Here is a 7,794-nt window from a genome sequence, read left to right on the forward strand (position 1 = left end):
TAAATAAAAAATCATTTAAAAACTTAAAATTAAAAAAAGTTTTTAAAAATCTCTGCTTAGTGAATTTATATGTAGATGATGATATCTGTAGTTGATGTAACATGTTTGTTTGAAGCTCCAAAAACAAGTGAAATAAGCAAGACACCAAAGGACAAATATTGTATGATTCAACTTATGGAGACACCTAGAATACTCAAATTCATCAGGACAGAACATACAATACTGACTAAAAGGGGCTGAGGGGGGGAGGGGGTAGTTGTTCTTTAATAGGTCTAGAATTTCTGTTTGAAATGATGAAAAAGTTCTGGGATAAGATAGTGGTAATTGTGAATGTACTTTATGCCACTGAATTGTACATTTAAAAATGGCTAAAATGGAGAATGCTGTATATGCGTAATTTACCACAATAAAGAAATAAAATAAAGCTCATCCAGTTCTATTAATTCAAGCAAAACAGAGTTCAGATCAAAAAAGCATTAGAGAGGGCCACTTCATTTTGACAAAAGAATCAAGTCATTGGGACAAATTAACAATATCAATTGTGTATGTACCAAATAACAGCCTTCATATGTGTAAAACGAGAGCTCTCAGAACCACAAAGAGAAATCCATAGTGCCAGAGGGAGATTTTAACCATGCTACATCACTAGCTGGTTGATGTAGTCAAAAACAAGCAGTCAAAAATTCTCCTACATGTAAGCTCCAAAAGACATGTATATAGGAATGTTTATAGCAACATTATGCACAAGAGCCACAAACTGGAAACAACCTAACTACCTATTATTAGTAGAATTGTGTTGAATTCATCCAATGGAATACTACACAGCAACATAAATGAATGAACTATCACTACATGCAACAACCTGGATGAATTTCAAAATATATGTTCAGTATATGAGGTCAGGTATAAAATAATACATACTGTAGTATTCTGTTTAGGTAAAGCTCAAAAATAAGCAAAACTAGACTATGTGTTTAAGGATGTATACCTATGTAATAACATTATTTTTTAAAAGCAAGTGTTCCATAAAAGTCAGAATTGTGGGTATCTCTAAGAGGAAAGGGCAGCACTGTAATTGAAGAAGGGCATATGAGTTGAGAGTGGAGGTGTTGGTGTAGACCTTTAGGGTTTTGACAAATGACAATTTGTCATTTGTGGCCTGGATGGTGATTTATGAGTATTTACTTTATAATAATTCATTAAGATATATATTGTGTTTATGCACCTTTCTGTATATGGGTTCTATTTCAAAAATTTTAAAGGTTTTAGTGAGTTAGTGAAACACACCTTCAAAGTACTATGGAAAAATAATTTTGTACCTAGAAATCTGTATCTAGCCAGATTAACTATCAAGATTGAGAACTCGGGCCATCTAGGTGGCTTAGTCGATTAAGCATCTGACTCTAGGTTTCAGCTCAGGTCATGATCTCAGGGTCATGAGATTGAACCCACAGCAGACTTCATGCTCAGTGGGGAGTCGGATTGAGATTCTGTCTCTCTCCTTCTGCCCCCCCCCCACCCCACTTGCTCATGCACATGCTCTCTCTCAAATAAATAAATAAATCTTCTAAAAATGATTGAGAACTGAAGCCATTTTTATAACTCTAAAGATTCCAAGAGAAAATATTTTGTCTACTATTTAGCCTTCGTGAAGGAGATAACTGGCCAAGAAGAGGTTGGCCAAGAAATCAAGTGTAAGCTGTATGTAGAAAACAAGAAACAATAAAACTAACCTTGCTAATCTAATGAAAAGAAATCCCAGGATGATACCTTGCAGCAAGTTTTGAAACAAATCTGTCCAAATTAAAACAGGAGGTCAATCATCTCCAAAGAGATGTCCTTAAGAAGAATTCTAGAATAGCCTTGCACTATTTAGAATGAAAAAAAAAAAAAAACTATCAGTGCTATGATAAAAAACTTTCTTTACCTCTTCTGGAGAGGGAGAGGGGCAACAGAAAAGTCCAAGAAGACAGGAAAGTTATGATCCATATTCTAAGCAAATTAAAATGTGATATGAGTTTGAGTAACCATAGCAGTTTAAGAAAAGAGAATCCTGGGCAGCCCCGGTGGCTTAGCGGTTTAGTGCCGGCTTCAGCCCAGGGCGTGATCCTGGAGGCCCCGGAATGGAGTCCCATGTCAGGCTCCCTGCATGGAGCCTGTGTCTCTGCCTCCCTCTCTCTCTCTCGCTCTCGCTCTCTCTCTCTGTCTCTAATAAATAAATAAAATCTTAAAAAAAAAAAGAAAGAAAAGAGAATCCTTTGATGATTTGCTAGGAGCATTGTCCTTTGAGGGGCCCAGGGCTGTGACATTATAAGTATAGGAGAAAATGTAACTAATCATATGTCATAGCAATTGATTATTTACTAATTTAAAGCTTGTATCATCACCTAGGGACCAGGCATGGGAAATAGTTCTGATTTCTAAACAGAATGTAAAACGTTTCAACCTTGACCATGTAAACACAAAAGTGGGGTCCCCTAATTGTAACCCAGGTTGAGTGACCAGAAGCACTAGGAGGTAGAGGTAGGAGGAGGGATGGAGGCTCAGATGGGGCAGAGCCAAGAGAAGCTGGTGAAAATTGACAGAGGAAAAACAGTTTTTTTTTTTTAATTCAATTAGCCAACATATAGTACATACTTAGTTTCACATGTAGTGTTCAATAATTTATCAGTTGTGTATAAAACCCAGTGCTCATCACATCACATGCCCTCCTTAATGCCCATCACCAAATTATCCCATCCCCTCACCTACCTCCCCTCTAGCACCCTTCAGTTTGTTTCCTATAGTTAAGAGTCTCTCATGGTTTTTTCTCCCTCTCTGTTGACTTCCCATTCCGTTTTCCCTCCCCTTACCCTATGATCCTCTGCACTGCTTCTTATATTCCACATTAAGTGAAGCCGTATGATAATTGTCTTTCTCTGATTGATTTATTTCGCTCAGCATAATACCCTCCAGTTCCATCTATGTTGATGTAAATGATAAGCATTCATCCTTTCTGATGGCTGAGTAATATTCCTATATAAGTATATATATCCCACATCTTTTTTATCCATTCATCTGTTGATGGACATAGCTATTTCCACAGTTTGGCTATTGTGGACATTGCTGCTAACTTGGGAGCAGCCAATTATATAAATCAATTAATAACCAAATTAAAGAAATACATTGATAATAATACAATAGTAGTAGAGGACTTTAATACCCCACTCACAGCAATGGACAGATCATCTAAGCAGAAGATCAACAAGGAAACAAGAGCTTTGAATGACACACTGAACCAGATGAACTTCACAGATCTATCAGAGCTTTCCATCCTAAAGGAGCAGAATACATGTTCTTCTCAAATGCACATGGAACATTCTCCAGAATAGATCACATACTGGGTCACGAATCATGTCTCAACTGGTACCAAAAGACTGGGATTATTCCCTAGGTATTTTCAAACCACAATGCTTTGAAACTTGAACTCAGTCCTAAGAAAAAGTTGGAAGGATCACAACATTTGGAGGTTAAAGAGCATCCTGTTAAAGCATGAATGAGTCAACCAGGAAATTAAAGAATAATTTTAAAAATTCATGGAAATTAATGAGAATGAGAACACAACTGTTCAAAACTTTTGGGATATGGTCCCAAGAGGTGGTCCTAAGAGGGAAGTACATTGCAATACGAGCAAAAAATTAGAAAAAAATCTCAAATATACAAGCTAACCTCCTTTAAGGAGCTGGAGAAAAAAACAGCAAATAAAGCCTAAACCTAGCAGGAGAAGAGAAATAATAAAGATAAGAGGAGAAATCAATGAAATAGAAAGCAGAAGAATAGTAGAACAGATCAATGAAACTAGAAGTTGGTTCATCAAAAGAATTAATAAGATCAATAAACCCCTAGGCAGACTTATCAAAAAGAAAAGAGAAAGAACACAAATTAATAAAATCATGAGTGAAAGAGGAGAGATCACAACCAATATCAATTGGTTTTACAATTGGAAATACAATTTTAAGAACATATTATGAACAACTACAGGCCAACAAATTAGGCAATATGGAAGAAATGGATACATTCCTGGATACTTATAAACTACCAAAACTGAAACAGGAAGAAATAGAAAATCTGAACAGGCCAATAACCAGCAAGGAAATTGAAACAGTCATCAAAAAGCTCCCAACAAACAGGAGCTCAGGGCCAGGTGGCTTCCCAGAGGAATTCTACCAAACATTGAAAGAAGAAATAATACCTATTCTTCTGAAGCTGTTTAAAAAAATAGAAATGGAAGGAAAACTTCCAAACTTGTTCTATGAGGCCACATTACCTTGATCCCAACACAGACAAAGACTCCACCAAAAAGGAGAATTACAGACCAATATCCCTAATGAACATGGATGCCAAAATTCTCACCAAGATACTAGCCAATAGGATCTAACAGTACATTAAGAGGATTACTCACCACAACCAAGTAGGATTTATTCCTGGGTTGCAAGTGTAGATCAACATCCACAAATAAATCAATGTGATACATCACAATAATAAAAGAAAGGACAAGAACCATATGATCCTCTCAATAAATGCAGAAAAAGCATTTGACAAAGTACGGCATCCTTTCTTGATAAAAACTCTCCCTAGTGTAGGGATAGAGGGAATATACCTCAAAAGCCGTCTATGAAAAGCCCACAGCGAATATCATCCTCAATGGGGAAAAACTCAGTTTCTCCCCTAAGGTCAAGACCATGACAGGGATTCCAACTCTCACCACTGCTATTCAACATAGTACTAGAAGTCCTAGCTTCAGCAATCAGACAACAAAAATAATAAAAGGCATTCAAATTGGCAAAGAAGTCATACTCTCCCCCTTCACAGATGACATGATATTTTATGTGGAAAACCCAAAAAGAAAACAAATAGTTTTAAAATAGCATCTGAATTTGCAAGAGTAACCACTGGAAGAAAAACCAATGATACAAGGGAAAATGTGACAGAAGAGGAAAGAAAGAAGAAATGGGATGGTATGGATTCTCTAAGCCCTTATTTATTGTAATAGGCAATAAAAAGACAATGTCAACAGTGGATCAGTTGTGTTCATGATATATAGAGATTCATATGAAATCAAACCACCTGGGCACCTGGGTGTGGCTCAGTGGTTGAGCATCTCCTTTGGCTCCCTGGGTCCTGGAATCAAGCACCAAGTTGGGCTCCCTACAAGGAGCCTACTTCTCCCTCTGCCTATGCCTCTGCCTCTCTCTGTGTGTCTCTCATAAATAAATACATAAAATCTTTAAAAAAATACAAGAGAAAGCTATAACTGGTTATTACTAGAGCGTAGCAGTGAGGAGGGAAGATAAGTGGGTGGGGGCACCAAAGCTTTTTATCATGCCTTTTGACATTTTCTGATTTGTTCTTAATCATCACTAGAGCTGAGTATGCAGAGTAAAAGTGAATATTTGGTGAGGAGGCGTTCTCTCTCGTATGCTTGCCACAGAGGTGTTCATGCCTGCTGCCCAGCACCACTCATTAGGTAGGCCCCTGTTGCCAGGGAAACCAGCTTTTCTCTGATACCAAAGATAATGCTGAAGCCTGCTATTCATCAAGCAATCTTCCTCTTGAGCCATGCCACCTTCCTGGACTATCCCTTGCCCCAATGTGATGCTGTCCAGCTTTAGGAAGCTCACACCTGCTCTCTCTCACTTCCTTCTTTGTGGCCTTCAACCCTGACTCCCCCATTTGGCATGACCTACTGCCTTTATTTTGTTAGCTAATTTGCTCGTTGGAAATGAGTAGAGATTGTTTTTTAAATGATATACATCAAATCACAGAGAATGGTGTAAAAGCCACATTATTTTTTTTTCAGCCTTGCTTCACTGACCCCAAGGGCAGAGGGGGAGAGCAGAGAGAGGACATTTTTCTAACACTAATTATGTCGAGGTATAAATAACATATAGTAACACACAGATCTTAAGTATATAGTTTTATGAGTTTGATAAATACATACAGTTGTAAAACGACCACCCCAGGGCAGCTGGGGTGGCTTAGCGGTTTAGCGCCGCCTTGGGCCCAAGGCCTGATCCTGGAGACCCGGGATGGAGTCCCACATCAGCCTCCCTGTGTGGAGCCTGCTTCTCCCTCTGCCTGTGTCTCTGTCTCTGTCTCTCTCTCTCTCTCTCTCTCTCTGTCTCTCATGAATAAATAAATAAAATCTTTAAAAAACAATAAAAATAAATACATACATACATACATACATACCACCCCAGTCAAGACGTAGGATACCTCCATCTGCCCAGTAAATTCCTTCTTGATCTTTTTAGTCAGTAACACACACACACACACACACACACACACACACACGCCTTACTTCCATCTCCTACCCTCTCTGTATACCATCCCCCTACCAATGCTATGATTTCTGTCACCATAGTATCACCATCATTTGGATTCTTCCGTTCTTAAGCTTCATATAAACAGTTATGTTTCCAGGTGCCTGGGTGGCTCAGTTGGTTAAGCATCTGTCTTCAGATCAGGTCATGATCCCAGGGTCCTGGGATTGAGCCCTACATTGGGCTCCCTGCTCAGCGGGGTCCCTGCATCTCCCTCTGCCCCTCCTCCTGCTTGTATTGGCTTTCTCTCAAATAAATCAACAAAATCTTTTTTAAAAAATGCTTCCCTTGGCATCTGGTTTCTTTTGCTCAGAATATTGTTTTAGACATTCATCCATGTTGTTATGTGTATGGATATTTGTTCAAAATTAGTATTTCATTGTATGAGTAGAAGACATTTTGTCCATTTCCTATTAATGAACATTTGGCTTATTGCCAAATTTTGGTTACTGTGACTCAAACTACTATGAATATTCCTTACCATGAACATCTTTGTCACATGTGCTTTCATATCTCTTGAGTAAATACCTAGGAGTAAAATTGCTGAGTCATGGGATAAGTTTATGTTTAATTTTATAGAGTACTTAAACTGGATTCTTTTTTTAAATTGTGGTAAAATTTTAAAATAACACAAAAATTATCATCTTAACCATTTTTAAGGATGCAGTTCAGTGATATTAAGCATATTCACATTGTTCAACCATCACCACTGTCCATCTCCAGAACTCCTTTCATGTTGCAAAACTGAAACTCGTACTCATTAAATATCCTCCCAGCCTCTGGCAACCATTTTTCTACTTCCTATGTCTATGAAATTTGACAGTCTAGTGGAATCGAATTTGTTCTTTCCAATTGTATTTGTTCTTTCACGATTCACTTATTTCACTTACATAATGTCCTTAAGGTTCATTCATGTTGAAGTGTATGCCAGAATTTTCTTCCTTTTTAAAACTGAATAGTGGGATGCCTGGGTGGCTCAGTGGTTGTGTGGCTGCCCTAGGCTCAGGCTGTGATCCCAGAAGGTGGGATCGAGTCCCGCATTGGGCTCCTGCAAAGAGCCTGCTTCTCCCTCTGCCTATGTCTCTGCCTCTCTTTCTCTCTGTGTCCCTCATGAAAAAATAAATAAAAATCTTTAAAAAAAAAAAAAAAGAGTAACATTCCACTGTATGTATGTGCCACATTTTGCTCATGAATTCATCTGTGGGCTGTTGTGAATAATGCTGTTATGAACTTGAGCACACATCTATCTCAAGTCCCAGTTTTTGCTTCTTTGGAGCATATACTCAGAAGTGGAATTGCTGGATCATATAATATTTCTATTTTTAATTTTCTGAAGGACTGCCATACTGTTTTTTATAGTGACCCCATCATTTTACATTCTCACCAAAAGTGTACAAGAGTTCAAATTTCTCCATATCTTTGCCAACACTTA

This window comes from Vulpes vulpes, chromosome 11 (assembly GCF_048418805.1).
Source record: "Vulpes vulpes isolate BD-2025 chromosome 11, VulVul3, whole genome shotgun sequence".
Taxonomy (NCBI): domain Eukaryota; kingdom Metazoa; phylum Chordata; class Mammalia; order Carnivora; family Canidae; genus Vulpes; species Vulpes vulpes.